Consider the following 20,745-nt stretch of genomic DNA (forward strand, 5'->3'; position numbering starts at 1 on the left):
GGTTTAAACAGACCCCTATCTCTTGTAAACGTGATTAAGGGTTACTTCTCTGCCGATGATGAGAGAAAATTGTTATTTTAGTATTACGACATAAGGCTTGCTGTTTGATAATGAAGACACACTATAAAACTTCCAATTACGTTCTAGTCCTTGCTTTCTCACCCTTGGCAAATGGATACTTAGTTATCGCTGTTACGAGTGTTGAATATTTTACTTTATATCTATGTGAAAGTGAAGAATCAAGGAAAAAGAATTTTTATTTCCGATTTATTTAAGAAATTAAATTTCTTATACAGTTCGATACGACAATAAACGTGAAATATCAACCTACATATATGTCGCATGATCCAATTTCTACTGTCTACGGGTTAAGTATGTTTTTATAACTGAATACTTTCGACTCTGATTTAATTATCGAACGTTGAAGAGATTCATATTCTCGTCCACTTTTACTGAATTCTTCATTGCAATTTCCTACTTGACTGCATTATTGAACGTTGAAATCCGAGAGCAGCGTGCTTTCAATCACTAGTATTTAATTTCAAACTTGACAGAGAAGAAATAAGAATAAAACGTGAGCTTTCCTCCGAGTTTCTACTTCAACATCGCGGAGAACAAAGCGTTCCTTTCCAAATACTACAAAAGTCATAGAACATTGGAAAGTATCTGAGAAGATTCACGGATATTTCTAAGATCACCGTGGAACAAATAACGATGATTATCTTGTAGAAACCCATTTGCATTTAACCGGTAGTAACGAATGGTTTACAAGCAGCTCATCGTCGAAATCTCGCAATGTCCGTATCGTAAAACTGCTCGTTTGCGTATTGAAACGTCATTTCTATAAAATTTAATTGCATACCGCAACAACAAGCTCGAGGAGGAACCAAGAGTCGCAATGTTTTCTCATAAGAAAACAACTTTCATGTTTTCTCATAGAAAAACAACGTTGATCGCGTTCACCACACGATCGCGATGAGTCGAGTTGTATACGCTTCCTGGACGTTGTAAATCGACCTCTCACGAACAGATTCAATGCTTTAGAAGTTACAACGAGCGGCATGAACCTAGGAAAGTACTCTAATTGTTTGTGGAGCGTCCTTTCTCCTCGTGGAAAATTGACTGGCTTTTAAAGGCGAACGTAAAGCGTTCTTCCGGTACGGATATCCGCACAATCAGGGGTCCACCTTCTCCCGTCGATTATGAGCTGAGTGCATAGGAGAGATCGTTGGTCGTCGTAAACAGTGCGCTGACCAGATAAACTTTTATTTTCTAATATTCTTTGCATGTATTCAAAAAATTTCTTCGCGCTTGTGACAATGTTTTACCATATTTCTATAAATCCACGAAAATGAATTTTTTAATTTGGGTTCTAATTCATTATCAAACAACGAATTACTTTCGATTTGTAGAATCTTTCGTTCTACTTCTGTGTTATCCGTTAGGAACAAAATTTGAGTCCGACTATATCAGCAAATTTCTGTAAACTTTTGTAATAATTTTCAACTATATTTCCTATAATCAATGGAATTGGATTTCTTAACGTAAGTCCAGGTCTGTTGAACAACGAACGAAGCTATTCGATTGCTCGCAAGATCCTTTAATTCTTCTTGGACTAGTATGTATTTCTTTTTAGAAAAAGATTCGGAGCGCAACGAGTCGGAAGTAACTTTCGAAAGTCGATTAGAAACCGTGGAGAAGAGTAGCTGCGAGCGATCGGACGATGTCAAGCAGAAGCAGCGCGCCAGTGTTCGTTGCGTGACCACAGTTGTAAACGGAACAATGCTTCGATCGAGGTCGATACATCGAACACCTCGTGCTGTAACAACCATGCCGACAAAGTACGAACGAATGCAGCCGACGAATAAGCGCGGGAGGGCAATAAGATCGCGGCAGATGTAAGTATCAGCTGCACAGCCAGGGGCGGATCGTTGGCCACCATTCGAGACTTCTTCGCCTTTCACGAAACACTCTACCCAATCCATCACGAAGCCATCCGAAAAACGGGCATTCCTTCCTTGGAAATATTCTCATTGAAACGTCGTCTGTGGCATTCACTCCAAGACGTTATTAATATCGTTACACAACGTACTCAAACATTTTTGTTAGGCGTATTCTAATTAACGTTCCTAAAGAATAATTTATGTTTATTGGTAACATGATCCTGTTACAATCGTGGAAAGTCTCGTTTCAACTATGAGGCAGTCATAACTTTTTATGAAAATTACACGAATTCCAAAACCAGAAATAAATCCTTTCCTTTTTATTTGTCGTAGACTTGTGATCAGATAAACGAATATCAGGTTAATCTGAAACTACATATATTAAATTTCATTTGTATCTTATCGTTTGAAAAATTAAATACGAAAACTGTGTTCTCTCGTTAATTTCAAATTTACCCTGCCATAAATGCTATGGACGATAAATTGTACATAAACTGATGACTGTTTTGAAACGTACAGTAAATCGCTTAAAAATTGTTCACAAGCGAATTTGCCGAATTACAGGAGAAATTAGGAATTGTAATTATAATATAAGGTTAGCTTGACTCAAATAACTCTACCTAGCCCAATTCTCACATCCTTAGTGATCAACGATAGTTACACGACAACTTCTTTGCCAGGTTTCCTAGCATATGCGACATCGTTCATCTCTCAATACCAGCAGCAAAGACAAGCTCCAATTAAATCTAAGCTACTTGAAAATTCCAACGATGGGATAGTTAAGATTCCTCTGTGCGGGAGCCTGCTTTTCGACCAATGATTCCAGGAGGCACGTGGAAGAAACTCATAAAAAGGTCAGCAAGACAGTGGCCACCGGAAAGAAGAAGCTGCGACTATAAAGTTAGGGCCAGGGCGAAAAAAATACCAGACCTCACCATATCCTGGGTCTTCCACGATAACCTATGCAAAAGACAGTTCGTGAGCAAGCTTCGGAACAGGCGCAAGCCCCTTCTCTTCTTCACGGAATTCACGATACGGCCGGCTATGCATTATAGGGAATACGATATCCATCTTACGTCAGATACATGGGGATCTTATGGCCACGGCGGCACCTAGCCTTTGCAAAACGAGCAAAAACACAAAGGCGACTTATGTTCGAGAGAAATATCAAGAAGTCGTCGTTGGTTTCGTCCTCGATCGTTGTACGTTCAACGTTCGGCTTTCTAGACGACTCAACCGCAAAACCACCCAGTGAATCTCTTGTCCCGACCTTCGCTCTGGAGATACAAGAAGTGCGGCTATCGCTGTCTCCAACTGTTGCTAACGGTCATCGTGACGCGGATTTACGGACAGTCGTGTGAAATGATCGCTACTGGGAATGTTGCCACTTCAGGGTTAGCTAGAACTACGACATTGTAGTTCTACAATTTCTGGCTTCTGCGATACTTGGGATGAGAATAGCTATCGAAGTGATTTCACTCGCGAGTTTCCATAACCAAATTTCTACAAATTCCTCCAAATTCCTACGTGCAAATGTCTCAGTCTGTGCGCATCACGAGTTTAATCCGAGTCAAATCGCTGGTAAAGAGGTGATGGAATACAAAACTGAAAAGAGTTTCCCTGGGAGCTTCTGTGACAAAATCCTGGATTCCTAAGCTTAAATTTAAGAGAGAATTTAATCCTCAATCGGAGTCTGTTCATGTTTGATACAGAATGAATTCTACAAAGGCGCTGCATACAAATTAATTTACCAAAGATCTTCTTAAGATCTTAACCAACATTTCCAATAACAAATTCCCTAGTCCAATATTCAACTCAATAAGTCTATCCTTTTATCTTCTACGTTAAAAACGTCAGCAAATGTAAGCGCTATTCCTCGTCGTCATAACCGAACAAGCTCCATAAATCCAGCAGCGAGACAAAGTATCGCCATGATTTAACGATGTATATCGTTCCCCGAGCGGGTCTCTCGATGTTGGAGCTACCAAAACGGAGATTGATCGCCCGATCGTGAATCGGTGGCGAGGTAAACACTCATCGAGTCACGGTCGGTGGTTGGGATCGATGAATGAACCGGTCACGAGGAAGATCGCCAACAGAAATTCGTTTTGGATGAACGCCAGACAGATCGGACTCATGCAAATTCATGGGACGCCGTGTGGCCGCGTATGCGCGACCGCAGGAAACGTGAAACGCGACGAGAGGGGACAACAGAAGAAGAAAGGGTGGGAACTCAACGGGAAAAATGGATAGCATGAAGAAGAAGAGGTGGAGGGAAATGAAAAAAGCAAGAAAAAAAAATGCTTAGAAAAAGGGACGTCGATGATCAAGATCGTACTGATGCGAGCAATGTACCATGGGCGTATGAAGGTTCGTGGTAGACGAAGAAAACGAGTAGGGCCAGTGATTTCAATTTTAAATGCGATTCCACGGATTCCACGTGGCTAAGAGGAACGCTTCAAAAGTTCTAACGGCCGTTGTGCGCCAAGCTCATACGTATGTGCATATTATCCGATAGCCATGGAGTCCATTGGATCTCTCGATCATCCCTTTTCCCTTCCTTTCCTCCTGTTTTTTGGAAATTCTAAGTGACTTTTTAGCGAGGACCAAGAATCTTGCAATATCAGCTACCTAAATCTAATCAATCGAAAACAGTAAAGATTCTATCAGATAGTTTCATCTTAGAAAACCATGTTTTCGTTCCTTCAAATAGTTTCTCTTCAAATTATGAAATACTTCATTCGTATACTTCAAAAATTAATAAAATATACCTGTATAATTTATGTCGAATACTCAAGTCAAATATTTAAATACTATCTACATTTCGATAACATCTATTGAATAATTTTCATTTTTAATTTTATAGACCCGAGGAGAACGGCAGGGTTAAAGATCATAATGGGTCATCGAAGTTCTTCTACAAAGAATGAAGATAATTTTAAAGTTACAGTACAGAATATACGATTGGCACGCAAGGTCACGTGCAGTTCAAAGAGGTTCGCTAAGGGCACATATTTTAAAAAGAAGGAATATCATACTTCTATATGATAATTGCATTCTTTGCAGATGATCTCTAACGACAACTTCCAGAATGATCGAATCCAACAATCCTAAACGCTCGTTTGTCCCGTTAATTCCATTGGTACGACTGTGTTGAGTAATTGCACGATGGAATCCCGGCATAACAATCACTAGATAGAAATCCATCCGGAGGTCTGGACGATAAAAACCGAGCAGCACGATTGGATTGTGCAATCCCAGGGAGTGAAGGTTGTATTATCCCGATCGCTTATCAAAATCGATTCGGCTTGCATCGGACTTAATTACCCCCGAGGCAGGAATAATTGCGTCGGAATCAGATAAAGAACCAGTCCACGACGTTAGTGGCCGCGGGCGTACATGGGACCCGATTAAAAATCAGTCAAGGAACGCGACTCGACATCGCTGTACCGAGCATTACGATAACTTTCCTCTCCTTCTTCTTCTATGTATCGACGTTTCTACGTTCGAGTAACTTTTCCAATCTTTTACCAAGAGATCGTGTTTTCACGTGCCACAGAATGTTCGTGCCATCCAGCGATAATGACGTAATGTGTGATACGAGAAGAGCGTAGCATTCTTAATATACATTCCAAGAGCGACTAATATTCCAAGATTAAAACAATTTTAGCTAATGTTGGGTATACAAACATGAAAGTACAAGAAACACTAATTACAGTTCGTGAAAATATCATTTTGAGAGCATAAAGCGAAACAACTTTGATTTGTTCTAATTTTCACAGAATCATGGACAAACACATTCATGTAATCTGAAGTAAACCTCCGTCGAAGTCTCAAATATTTAATAATAAAAGAATTCTATAAGCACGCAATATCTTCGAATATTTTCTAAATTTCGCTGCCAATTTTTCGAGCAACTCCATATTCGTGTATGTGTATGTGTGTGTACAGTAAAAGGAAACGGTAAAGCTTTATGGGTCTGGTTCATCTCGCTCACGATTACCATGGAATCCAAGAACTCGATTGCTCGTTGCACACTGTGCGCGTTTCGCATTCTTTCGGCTTTCTCTTTCCTCTTCCTTTCCGATGCATTCGTTCCTTTCCTCCCTGTTCGATTCACGTCCTCTGGAATTCCTTGTTTCTTCTATCTTACCCTAACCAACAACGTCTTCGTCCAGGATGAAGACAATGGCCTCCAGTGGACGTTGATGGACTCACCTTCTCGTTGACACACGTTAACGATCGCGGCGCGATCGGACACCGGAACACGGCTTCAATGATTCTTGACGTGGCACGCCCCGGGAAACGCTCGATCGAGGCAGAATTTAGACGACGCTTCTTACATTACGTAGCACGTGCCGGCTCTTAATCGCTTACGCTTAGGTATGTTTCTTCGTGCTTGCCGCGTTGTTGTTTATTTTGATGTATTTGCAGAATAATTGGTTTGACTGTGAGAGTTGGTAATTTTTTTGAGGGGTGATTATACTATATCAGAATGTTGAACTTTTGTTGAGAAGATGAATAGTAGAAGAAGAAGAAGAAGAAGGAGAAGAAGAAGAAGAATGAGTCAACGGATAATTGAGGCGTGTCTAAGTGTTACATCAGAGATTCTTGACCTACGGCAGTACTCTGTTGGACGATGCCCGGAAAGATCAAGGAAGCGGTATAAAATAGCTGCAGTTCGTGTAACTTATCTCTGCTGCGATTTCAATTCTTTAAAGTCTCCGATTTTCAAGTTTTAAACCTTTCAAGCATTCAAATTTTTTAAAATTTTTCAATTTACAAGCTTTCGAACAACGAAATTTTTAAAGGTTCCGATTTCTAAATTTCTAAAGCCCCAATTTTTAAATTTTCAGTCTTCCAAACCTTCCAATCGTTACGTTTGTTCATTTCTTTGCGAATTTTCGAATCTTTTTATCCTTACATTTCCAAACTTTCGGGGTTCCTTAATACTTCTTTCTATAAAACTTAATCCAATAACACAACCAAACTTCAACTCAACCCGGGAACTTTGCCCGTCCGAATAAGCCAAGGCAAACGTTTTCACCGATCCTAGCACGAGCTAACGATACGAACTATTATTTCGGTGCTAGTGGAGGATATTTCGGAATTTCGTAGAAACAACAGTGACTAGGACGGGACCAGAAACCGCCACTGTGGCAAAATTTAAGAGCCGTAGTGCAACGACCGAATTACGTAATGTTGCGAAGTCGTGCCAGAATCGAATCTCGATTTTCGATGTTTGTTTGAAAACCGCACCCTAGTCGTGCAGTAGGGGTCGGCTATCGACTCGTCCCGTTTCCTGGCAAGTGCCAAGCGGATTAACGACTTAGACTTTGTTTCCCTTTGAAATAGCTTCTTCGTCGTTCACGCTCAACGAGCCTGTCACGATCCCACGCGCGTGCAGCTTCCCCGGCATCGCTTTGAAGAGTGCCGCTCAGCGCTCGTGGCATCCTTCCACGATTTCCGCGCTAGTCGAATTTCCTGATCCGCGATAAACGTCAAATTGCCGGTGAAATTCCCCTATCGATCCTTTCTACAGTGTTATGCGTTGATTCTTCCAAGAACTCCGTAGGAATTTAACTAATGATGTTTTTTAAAGTTTTATTCTTGAAAAATAGAGCAATTCGACGCAGATCTTTGGAAATAAATGGACAATTTCTAATTCTATGATTTTCTAGATGAATAACAAATTTTGATTCCAACTCTCTATTATATCATCTTCTCCTCTATAAATCTCTTTGATAAGAAGTTCGTGAAAATAGTTTAACTCCATTCTCCGTCCATATTTCAATATTAAAACGCCATCCTCTATATGGCCAAAAGGATCCGGGTGCCTAAGATCAGTTCCACAATCTGACCAGCCAATTTCTACCATCTTCGCCATCTCTATCTTCGTGTGAACAGGCAACAAGCAGCGATTAACCCTTCAAAGAAACGACTCTTAAACTCATCCTAACCACTTCTTCGTCCGAGTTGCTCGTCGAGTATAGCAGACGGAAGCGTTTAACTGGTGGAGATGATAATTGTCGTGAACGCTGGTGGCACTTCGGTCCACATGTTTTGACACGGCTCGAGAGGGGTCTCTCCTCGCCAAGTGACGCATTAATCTCGTCCCTGCAGGACCGCCTAAACGGCCACTTGTGCCCCTCAGGGATTTACGCCACCTAAGTTAACATCACCGTGATTCGACCGAATGTCGAACAACCAGCGATGTTCCTCTCCTTTTTCCTCTCTTACATATCCTCCTTTCCCTTCTCCAGATCGTGTAAACGAAACACCCAACTTTTTTCACGCGTAATTCGAGATCCCAGGAAGGACAGGTTGTACAGGCGATTCAAGATTAACCGGTCGACCGGCAAGGACGCACAGGTTGCGTGGCTATATACTAACAGCAGCGAAGAATGGCCACAAGTTCGGTCCCACGACGATTTATCTCACTGGGAGGTCAGGATGTGCCTTCCAGCCCCAAAAGATCTCTGGTGTCGTCGATCAACGAATATTCCTTTGTCTTTACCCAACCATCCACGAAATCCTTCCTTTTCTCGGATTAGAACCCTTGGACCCTTCCCTATCCACCATTAAATTACACCTTTCTCTTTTTCTTCGAATCCTACGATTCTTCTGATGAGAACATATTGTGGGCCTAAATTCGTGGCTCCAGTGAAATCTAGAAGATTCTATGGCTCGAGACGAAAAGAATATCAAGAATAATAAAATTACGTTGAAAGCTTCATTTTCGAGAAAATCGAGCTCGATAGTTTATCAAATATACGTGTATTTACCAAATTCCCAAGTGAAAGGGAACAGACAATTGGCGGGAGGTTATTTTGCATCGAAAATATGGAATAAAATTTGTTCGTCTGAGACCTCGTTTTGAAGGGAATAAAATTTCGATATGTATAGTCAAGAATTTGCACGATGCACACGTATTCGACACAGACTAACCTTGTCAAATTTGTAAACCTTTGAGATAAGAATATACTGTATTAATTAGAAGCGACATACCCTCTATGGCGAAATCGGTGTCATAAAAATCATCAACACTGATTTATATTAAATGAAAATAACTGCTTCTATAAAAAATCTTAAGATCTATTTCACGACGTAATTAAATACAGTTCTCTTAAAGTATAATTACGGATATACTCGTAGCAATCGTGTAATATAATGAATATTTAAAAGAAGAGTTGAAGAAATTAAAGAGAAAATAAGTATGTTGCAAACATGGCCAAGAGGCGTTCTATCAGTTCCTCAATTTGCAAATTTCTCTCCTTGCTTTTCTCTCTTCTTGCTTTTCTCTCCGACGCAAACTTTATTCTTTCCTATCTTCGACCTATCTCGAGGTAGAGAATTTTTCTGACTTCATTAGCGCCACAAAAAGTCCATGATGTGTGTAACTGTCTGCGTCGATAAACTTATTACGCCTTCGGTTAGACGACGATTACATCGTTCACCGGAATACATTGATACATGAACTCGATGACGCAACATGTTTCAACAGCTCGACGAAACGCGGCATACAACATTATAGGTGTGGCGTAGATCTAAACTACACGGATCGAAGTTCAGGGAGGAGTTCAGTCCTCGGGCGCCTTCCACCGTTGGTAGCCAGCACTCTTCAGTAGAGAATATTCACGAGAAACGCGCATCCGGCTCGCGAACGCGTCGTTACCTTTCCCGACTGACCGATTATGTAAAACGCGCTTCCACGGGTGGCCTCTTCTCCCACTGTTATGTCGATTCCACGGCCTTCCTGTACACACGCGGAACTGCGTGGGTGCATCCACCAATCCACCCACTTGAACGAATCGTTCGCTCGTCTCGAGTGCTCTCTCGATCGTGGATCGAACTTTGCCTGGATTTCTGTAACGCTGGTTCTTTAGACGATCTCCCACCGCTTAGCATTGTATGGAATTCTTCTGCATATCACTCTAAAGCATTTTCTCTTTTTCTGATACTAGAAGTATCGACGACTGGAATATAAAACGTGTACCGAAGAAATTTAAACGAGAAGTAAAAATAAAAACCGGAGTGACACAAAAAAGCAGAGCAGTGCACCGCTGAATGAAATTTAAAGTCTTAGACAAGTTTGAACATCTTAAAAGATTCGCTCAAGTATTTTCGTCATCAAGCTACCACAAAAGTCTGTTAATTTTACCCAGATAGCGTTTTCCACATAATTAACTCCGAAGAAGTTTGAAGATTTTACAAGACCTTCCTCCAGCTTCCTCTAGTCACCACAAAAATCTGCAATTTTATCCAGGTAGTGTTCTCGTGATGACTGCAAGGAAGTTTGAACATCCTAAAGGATTCCCTCTAACTACCTTCATCACCATAAAAACTTGCATTTTTACCTAGATACCGTTTTCATGGTAATTAACTTCAACTGAAAGTCTACTGACACATAGCTCTCTCTCTCTCTCTCTCTCTCTCTCTCTCTGCGATCTCCACTTTTGGGTTACAATCAGGACTGTATTCGCGTTAACCAAGTCCGTCATCTAGCGGGCGAGTTTCGTGTCTAATGAGGCGACGGGCCAATTAGTTTCAGAAAATGTCCTCGCGAGAAGCAATGAGGCCGAACAATGAGCGTGTGTGCAGGGAAGAAAGGATGAGTGAGAACGAGGGCTAAAAGCCTGGCTTCGCAGCAACCTGAGAACAAAAAGCAGAAAAGAAAACACGTGTAGAGAGAAAGAAGGAGGAAGGGAAGCCTCGTGGTCGGTTCTGCCTGACTGCCAGTCGACGGCAGCTAGTTCCTCCGCAGGACCTCCGCAGCTTTCACAGTTTTTCACGGCTTCTTATTTTTGCCGACAAACGAACGCCGTTCCAGGAACCCGTCGGAATAATACCGGCCGGACACGATCCTAACTCGGGACGAAAACTCCTCCTAACGACCGGACCATTGTTCCCGCGAAATGTTCGCACGTGTAGAATAATGCCCCGCGGCGAGAAGGTGGAATCCTCTTCATCGTGCGCCGGACCAGCCACGAAGATTATCGTCGTCTTCTTTTCCAGATACCCTTTCTCTCCTCTTTTTCGCAAAACTTTGCACGCGAGACTTGTCTTTCGTGTCTTTGGTTAAGTCTCTGCCGCCATTTCATCGCTTAGGAAAGATATTTCGGGGCGCAGGATATTTGACAGGAGGAAAACTGATACAGCATGTTGGAAATTAGTAACTGTTCGCGGACAAAAATAAGGATGCTTAATTTTTGAAGACGGCTTCGGATGTTAAGACTGGTTCAGATTAGTCAAGTTGAGAAATATTCTCCCGAGTTTCTAGCCTGGTTCTCATTAATTTAATCATTTAATTTAGAATCCTTTGAAACTACTTTAGTAACGTGAGCTACTTGAAATTGTTACGCATTTTAGTATTGACTTAAAGTAACCTTTCAATTTTATGAAGTGCGTACTAAGATCCGATTAAACACATGTATATTTCTTTTTCTTTTAAGAAACGAATTTTATTCGTCGTTGCTAATATTCCAGCAAGTACCACCTTTACTAATATTCCAGCAACCATTGCTCAAAGTTAGTTCACTTGAATTCAAGCTGCTCCATTGGAATGACTTGATTCACACAAGCTTCTATTCGAGTTATTTGATTAATCTGAACGAGGTTATAGCAACCGCAAAATGTTTTACTCGACTATCCACATAATAGACGAACAAATTCAGAGCTGAAGAATACATTAAACTCGAATGGTGATATTTCTCGCGTCTGGAGGTAAACTTGTTTTTTTGGCGCGTTAGACTCCCGCATGCACATCAATATCCCGTCAGCCCCATAAAGCGCATTAGCTCCTTCTAGTCTGTAAGGCACCAGCATGCATCTCGATGCGCCTCGTCGTTCCAGACGAATTTATCAATCGTCTATTTGCGTCTCGCCAAGTCTTCATGCTCGTCGACGCTGGTTTCTTTCCCTTCCACGACGTTGACTTTCACGCTTCTCGTCTGGAAGTAATACGAATCCTTCTCGCGGAATAAAACAAACGACGTTTGCCAAAAAACGAGATACGAGGTACGAGCGAACAACTCCAATAAATTTTCAACGAGAAAAATCGTGCGAACGTTCGAAACGTTGAGAGCGTTTAAATGCACGGTGATTAATTTCGTGAGTATAAGCACGAGACTCTGGAATACGAGGCCAGTGTCACCGGGCAGAGCTTTGTGGCTATTTGCATAATGCCTTTTCGTTGCCCGACACTCGACACGTTTCCGTGAAATCCCTTTCCCAAACGGTTCTTTCTCCAACAGGATGCGCGTAGTCTCGTGAACGAGCAATGAATTCTTTAATGACCGCTGGAACGTGCCCTCGTGATACAGCGACACATTAGCAGCGTGGCCCGAAATATTTAGATATGCGTTGAGGCCCACGAAAGGCCCATTTATTTGCCTTAAATCGACCCATTGTGGCCTGCCACAGAGCTTGAACCCGTTCTTTAGAGCGGGGGATCAGAGGATTTCACAGCGTGATACAACTGAATAGTTAAAACCCACTATTGAACATCTACCAGATTTTCCTAATCAAACCTATCGCTGCATAAATCGTAAAGAGCACTTTACCACTTTATCGATAGTAATTCGCTTAGATATTCAAGAAACCGCGTAATGAAGTTAACGAGATGGATCGTTAATCACGCAGAAATCTCTCGTAAAAGACGCAATCACGTTTTAAATATTCTTTCCTTGACAAGATAAAAATTGATTTCCCCCGAACCGAGAGCGCGTTTCCAGTCGCGAAATAAATCGCCCAATGAAACGGCCGAGCGAGGGGGAAAAAGAAGAAGAGGACGACGATCGGCAGCAGGCACGTGCGTAATAAGCTGTCATATTAATGAACAAGCGATTCTTTAAACGGCGGAAGGCGAAGAAACCGGTTCTCCACCTTTTTTTCTCAGTAGGTGACGATAAGGAATAAGAGACACATCCCTGCGAAAGGGCCTTCGGTTTTATAACTATATGTGCGTTCTATCGTTAGGACAGAAGGTATTCAAGGGCGACAGGAGAATGGAACGATTCACAGAAGGGAAGGACGAGAAAAAGGAGGGGGAGAATGAAAAGCGGCTGCCTATAGATGAAATCTCGCTGTGCCCGACCTGCTCTAATCTGCTTCGCCTTAGCGGTAGATTCTCTACGAACCTACTCTTCCCCTTCCTGTAACCTATCTGTCCCTTTTTCCCTCTTTTTTGCTCCAGCTTTCCCCTTCCTATTCTCTATTTCTTTCTGCCTTCTGCCTCCGAACCGTGTGACACGACTGTCTCCCCTCTTATTCGTATATCTCCAACTTGTTCCATGGCACTTAACGAGAATGGAATTTCCATTCGATCGATCGGAGCTCGTCCCAGAAGATTCAAAGGAGCTAGGATGGAAACAGCGCGAGAAGCAGTGAACCTCGAATCTGCAGAAACTTCTGGTCCCACCTCCAGACGGACAGTATCCTCGATCGTACCATCTGCTAGATTATTGGCTATCGTTCAATCGACGTCGACCACTCTAATTGGATTTATTAATACAATTAAGCGAGGAGAATTATGACCGCGGAACCGCGTAACTGTACTCGAAGCCACTGACTTATGAGGATCGTTAAGATCGGTGATTCTCGTGTTTCCATTCGTTATCGATGAAGATCTTCATCTAGGAAAAGTAGAATTGGAATTTTTACCATTGTCGATTGAATGCTCGGATGCTTGGCTTTACAACTAATTTATTAAGGTTATTATATTAATAGTTTGATGAACATATTTGTGTATCCGTTTAAGGGCGTGATGATGCATCCTTGTTTGTACGTCAGGGTGTATTTATTCTGTTATTGGAAATGTCGGAGCTTAGGAAACACGTAATATCCGGCTGGCAAATATTTGCCAGTCGTTATTGCTTTCGGTGTTCCATGGGCTGTTTCGTAACGTTTGTTCCTTACCCGAACCGTGATGGTAAATGGCCGAGTTCGACAAAGTGACCCACGTGTCCAGAGGTTACTCTCGGGAAGATCCTCACGAGGCAAACAACGTAGATCGAAGATCACGATCCATGAACGTACGTCCGCGATTTTACCTTGACCATAAATACACGTCACGAAATGTGCAGCTTCGAATGAAAAGGAATTACTGCAATTCCAAAGTTGCAGTGTCTAGTTCTATTTCTTCTGCCCTATGTTTGCTACGATGCTTGTACAATTACGTTAATGCAGTCTCCCATCAGGGGAGAAATTCCTATTTGGATTGAAACTAAAAGCGCCAAATTAATGTACATGCCTAATAACAGTGCACTCTGTTGGAATAACCAACAATCAACGTGTCAATGTCTAAAAGTATTCCAATCAAGGAATAACGGACCTCTAAACCTTCTAGAAAATTTCATACTAAATATTCGTTAGAAAAATTAATTACCAGCTTTCCCATTGAAAGTCTACTGATTGCTGTATGAAAGCCACAGTTCCGCGTGTGAATATGCACATCGCAGACAGGGCACATTAATAATTTGTCAGCATGGTTAATTTAAACGGAAGTGTTGTAGGAGCCGCGACGAGCGCGGGTAAATCGGACGTGCGCTTCCTGTGCGCGCATTTGTGCCACGCAAGCGACTAGACACGGTTGTTATTGTTGCTACCGGTGGGGAAAGGGTTGTTTGAAAGCTGACGACGTGCCGGGAACGTGCATAATAACGCGTCTTTGTCGCTGACGGGGGTTGCAAGCTACAGATATTAGTCGTCTCGCCAGACTCGAGGGGTTGTTACAGGCAGAAATAATAGCGCAGGGTGCGATGATAGGCAAAAGAAAGCAGAAAGAATACCGAAACGCGAGGGGTAAATGAGGTGCGAACGATCATTTCTCGCCTCTGTGAATACTCTGCTGGAAAAATTTAATAAGGACCGTAGGTACTTTTCCTCGGGGTTTGTTACAAACCTCATCAAAGAGGAAACTTCGAATCAAACTTCTCCCGAGGTACTTTCTTTCCTCTGTTGATATCGTTAGTTTATTCTCCCCTTTCGGAGATACCTTTGATAAACCAAGGAAGATCGTCGAATGCCTTATTAATGTTCGAACGATATTCGAACTCACTTGATAATGGCCTTTGTACGATCGTTAAATATATATCAGTAGAATTTCGTTTGTTGGGACGAAATTTAGTGAACGTGAACTCCATTTATTGGAGAAAAGATTTTAGTGGACGTTAATGTGAACTCCGTGTATTGAAATTTCGATGAATATGAATATCTGTTATTTGAACAAAAAATGTGAATGTCGTATTCAAAAAAAAAAAATGGTCCAAAGAGGTTCTGTGATATTTTCACTAGAAAGTTAAAATATCATTGGAAGAAACATAGAAATAAATGTTAGATTGCACGCTAGTATGAAACTACTCGTATTCAGTAAAACTATAAGGATCATTTGCATCTTGAAGACAGATAGAGATCCACAGCATTGTCCTTTGTCATGTTACGCGGAAATTATTCAAGAAAGCTTATTCAGTATGCTATTTTATTAGAATGGGAAAAGGAGAACTACTATAAAAAGGACAATTTAAAGCATCTAGGAGGAGTCTGCCGGCTCGAGACAAACGATCCCCGAATCCATTCCAAACAACAACCGGTAGCATCAGCGTTATAAAATCCATGAGCAAACGGCATCAGATAATTGCACACCTGTTCCATCTCTATTTGGATTTGCACGTAAGCGCACGGATTACAGGCGCCTGCGACAGGATTACAGGGAGGCTGTGCTCTTGGACGTAGAAAATTCGGGATGACTTTTAATCTGGCTGCAGAGACACACGGCGCAGACCGTATTATTCCAAAGGGAACAAAATATTCGGGAAGCATGCCAGGGGCAGAATATATGGAACGACGGCCACGCGTCGCATATTCCAGCATCCTGCTCGCAATAACACGAATAATGACTACTCGTTTTCTGGGACGGCTGTGTTTCACCGCGCGAAAGAACCAAACTTCTACCATTGCCAACTATATGGTGGAAAAGTCACGTAACATGGTCCAGTTATCTGGATTTAAGACCGGATTTAAGACCAGGTGAAACGTTCTTACATCGCGCGAATCGTGACGCGCTATCGATGTCTGTGATCGTCATTGTGAACACGCCATCAAATAATTATAGCACGACCGTACACTGTCTTGACAGGTGGAAGTACTGGCTATAATCGTTTGAGAAATAGCTAGAAATCAGACGTTACAGAGGTTCGTTCATTTTCACAGAAAAATAATGGCGTATATAAATATCTATCACAATTTTGAAACCGCTGGAGATATTTTACGTATACTTTTTGTAAAGTGATGTGAAAAATTGGGTCCGTCGGTTGAGTTAATAACCGAGAGATTAAAGATAATTTTATTCGGGTAGAACAAAGGACTACCGTAAAATTACCCTTTCAAATTGCCTGCTATCTTTTTACGTCCACGAATACTCTATGCAAAATATTTCGGTTATTGTCTTAATAAGATTGCCGGTGAACGAAATGATCGTCAACACCGTTATTTACCATTCTTGACAGTCAAGAAAATTATATAAGTCTGATTCGATTTTAACCGCCACGTCATTTTATTGCGCGGTCTAACGAGACCGTTTTCATTACCGCATTATCTTCCACCGACAAGGATGAGTCTAACACACAGATAGAGAAACTGTCGTTACGTCACTGTCCATTTCAAAAGGAACGTATAGAATGTACCTCAATGCGGCGATGATCTATCTGAAACGATGTGCTTCGATCATGCAATTAAATCGTCCACTTTGTACCAGCACAAAGGAGGGAACGTCAATCGACCGACACGTTTTATCAATGTCTCCCTCTTTATTCGAGGTATAGCAAGATAGAGTTATTTGGGCCCCCAACATTTTCAAATTCAATCTTGAACTTTGTACAGATTAATCAAAATAGTTGTATGTCAGAAGGCACCATTATTTTTTAACATAAGAACTCAAGGATGAGAAAACATTACGTACATTAGATTCGATCCATAAATTCCTATTCGTCAAATGGACACCATTGTTCGTAATCAACAAACCACGATTGCGATTTTCGTGGGAAATCATGCAGAGATCTTCGCGCGGATCCAAGTCAGCACGCGACCATTACGCCGAGTATGATCCTTGGATTCGATTGCACGGCTTGTGGCGCAGCTAATGGTCCAAACAGGAAGCAGGAGCGTGCTTAAACATTTATCCGGTCGATCGAATTCCGCTCTCCTTTCCGACTTCTGCGCGAACCGGGCAGCTTTCACGTTTGCAATTGGACACGCGTGCGTCTCTCGATTCGAGCGTGTCCCTCCCGTCGATTCCGATTTCCAAACGGAAACATTCGAAGCGTTTGCGTGCACGGAAACGATCGGACCGATTAACCGACCAGGATTTCCAGCTCGAGTCTTTTCAATCGCTTCGAGCCAGCGTTTTTATACATAGATGCGTGTATTTGGCAGATAGACGAGTTTTCCCTCTCTAAATCTGTTTTCCGAAAGAGTCGTCATTTTATCCCATATGCGAAAAATTTCAAATAGAATAGTGTTACAGGGAATTCGAATTTTTATCCTTATACCCGCTTAAGCTTGGCACGTTGTCAATCAATTACATATTGCCAAAATTGTCTTCATTTGTCTTTGGAAATAGTTAGAATTTTTAAAATATTATTCGCAAAATATTAAAGTACCGAAGATATTAAAATATCTGCGATGCAATGCACGTGTCAGCCTACTCTACGTTAACTATAATATAATATCGTATTGAAACCTTGTACTAATTTTCTATTAAAGGTTGAAGTACTTGATCACAAATCTCGCTGCCACTTTGCAATGCTGATAACGGAAGACGCAGTGAAAAATGTTAGAAAGTTCGTATTTTCTTCGCTGCCGGTAAATCGCGCTAAGTGCGGGATTGTTCAGGCTCGAGGAGAACTAGTAATGGTTACGATGATCGTTTACTCATCGGCCCATTATCCTTCGACTTGGTGGACCGTTCTCGATACTGTTGATGAAGTGAAACACTCGTACCTTGTCGTAAATCGACGATAAATCGTCCAGCTAAAGAGCCTCTCGTAATTCTGGAAACTCGGTTTGGTGATTAGATGATTTCCTCGACGGACACTTTTAGGCCAATCGTCCTAAAAAAATAAGTAGACAGCTATCTTTCCTAGCTGTAATCCCGTCACGGATATCCCTCCACTTTAAGTGCTACCACGATTAGCGTGTACATTCGTGGCATGGCGATTTAAAACGTATTAATCTAAGAGCAAAGTCTACGAGATACACCACCGAGCAACCTGAATATGACTCTAAGAAGATTAGCAGCAAAATAAAATCCTAACGAGTTCGAAATCGTACTACGACGAGAAACGTATGGCAATGATTGGGTTGAAAGTCGAGGATGGAAGAAGGAACGAAAGAGCGAGAAGAGATTGAACCGGCGTGCACGTGCTCGTTGTGGGAATACAGATCAAGGAAGAAACATTTTGCAGGTGGACGTTGCTCATAATTCAGGGAAAGACAGTGGCAGACGCGCGAGGGTGCCACCAAGGGGCCATGCAAAGCTGCTATCTGATCGATTTAACTAAACGCCTTCACTATATCACCCTTAACTGATCTTCACCTTTCACCCTTTTATACACGGTAGACTGCGTTCCTCGCCACGGTCCCGTACTCCTTCTGCACCGGTTCGTTCGCTACGAGCATCTCTACATGGAATGCGCACTACTCCTCGCCAGAATAGAACCAGATAGAAAAAGACGGCGATACTCGTAAGAAATCCGAGACGTGAACGCGGCGTCGATGACTTTTCGACCAACTCAGTCCACGGGCTAAATAATAGAATCCATCGGAAGACTCGTTATTTTTTCGATTGGGCAGATAAAACAATTGAAATTCCTCGCTCGAAAGTTTCGAGGAGACGATCGAAAAATCCGGGTTACGAGTTTTCCCGGAAGAAAGCAGGGCGCGAAGAAAAATGAAACGACTATCGGAAGACTTTTTACTTTTCTTTCTTCATTCTTCTCTGATTCTATATCGATTCGTTTATGTTCTTTCGAATAGGATCCTATGAATAGAAATGGAACTTGGAATCTGTTTGTGTGGTTAATCATATGCAAAGTGAGATGTCATTTCTTATTGTGCGGCTTTCAACCGATGCAGTAAGCTTTCAACCGTGGAAGTAACAGATTTCACGTATTTTCTGCTCGCTCCACTCACGTTGCTCATTACCGACTCTCGAGAAATCATCCGACGACCTTTGTTCACCTCCGAGACCACGGAAGAATTCTGTCGTGTCGCGGTACTCCCGGTGAAAAGGGTTTGTCGGGCTGATTGCTGGAATTACCGAGATCCAACTGCGCTGTCGAGCATTCGAATCGCGGACAGGGGAACGAGTTTGTGATTACAAGGGGAACTTCCTAAGAAAATCTCATTCTCAAACGAAAACCATTCTCGAATATAATATAAACTTACAGAAATACCCACTCGAGCTAATTCCGCGATTTCTTTTTTAATATATTTTATAAAATTTAATTTATTATATTGTACGGGAAATATTCATCTTCAAATGTATTATTCCAATGAAAATTTCAATTTTTCTGTTGTATTTACACTTTCAACGTATCAGTGGTGTTTCACGTTTCCATTTATTAGTGATACAACGGATCGTTTCCCACGAACGAATTAAATCAACATGCAAATGTATCCGGTAATCTCCATAAAAAAGAAGAGGCCGATGAATCGTTCCCATCGCGCGCGCCGAGCGCTCAAAATTACGTCACGATGAAACGCGTGTGTGGCAACAATAGTTCGATCCATGTCGAACGAAGAGTACATTTCCCTGTGGAAACAGTCGAACGAACAAATTCCTTTCGCAACGCCGATGTTCACTTGGCCCGACATCCTTCGTAACGATACTACACACGACGAAATTGCGCCTCGCTCTTTCTGACATTTCGCGATATTGCCCAGATTATCATATACACGCGTGTGTACGCCGCCCGACGTCGCGAGATTTACTTTTCGCGATTCCAGATAATTCGCTGATGGATCGACCGCTTGTACCGCCGTGTAGACCGGCGGGTTTCATCCAAGCCACACACGAACAGGTCGATTGTTCTCTCTGGACGATCGACCGACGACGCCAAGTGCTGCATCAATTATTCAGAAACAATGAGAGACTGATCGAGGCACGGGAATCTCTCTGATGCTTCCTTATTGCTATCGCTCAACGTCCCCTCGCCAAGATCTATGGCTGGGTCTCAAACTTCTTCTTTCTTTTACAGAGTACTCTGGCGATGGGAAAAAACGGAGGATCAGAGCAGTTGTTACGAAAATCCTTCGGGGAATTCATTGCTTTTATGTAAAGTCTTCCTGACAGCATCCTGAACGTATTTCGGATCTTTTTAGGGAAATCTTCGATGATAATTTGCGATAGAAGCTAAACGATCGACGATGTAGTTACCAGGTTTCTCTCGTATCTGGTATCGCAAGTGCAAATGGATTAGACGATAAAAAATTCTTGATTTTTGCTTTTATACTAATGATCATTCTGCTTTACTTCAAAGAGCGTATTTAGATTGTGTTATCAAGTATGAACAGCAAAAATTATGTCTCTTACTCTGATCATCGCTTTATTTCACTTTGGACGATACGAATTACTAAATTCTGTTATTAACGCGAAAAATAAGAACTGTCTATTCTTGAATTCAATTGTAAATGGGGATAATTCAAAGAATAAGAAAATTATTTGCGACGAGTATCATCATGCTTCATTTATGCTGTTCACTAAACCAAAGCTTATTATAAGAACGGAATAATTAAAACTGCACAT

General features: G+C 41.8%; 1 protein-coding gene across 6 annotated transcripts in view; it reads right to left on the reverse strand.

Moving 5' to 3' along the window:
- Positions 1–20,745, reverse strand: part of LOC117231650 (tensin-1) — a 181,594-nt gene that overhangs the window by 152,697 nt on the left and 8,152 nt on the right. The gene's annotated exons all lie outside the window — the stretch shown is intronic.

This window comes from Bombus vosnesenskii, unplaced genomic scaffold (genome assembly GCF_011952255.1).
Source record: "Bombus vosnesenskii isolate JDL3184/JDL3185 unplaced genomic scaffold, Bvos_JDL3184-5_v1.1 scf7180000013273, whole genome shotgun sequence".
In the NCBI taxonomy this organism is placed as follows: Eukaryota; Metazoa; Arthropoda; class Insecta; order Hymenoptera; family Apidae; genus Bombus; species Bombus vosnesenskii.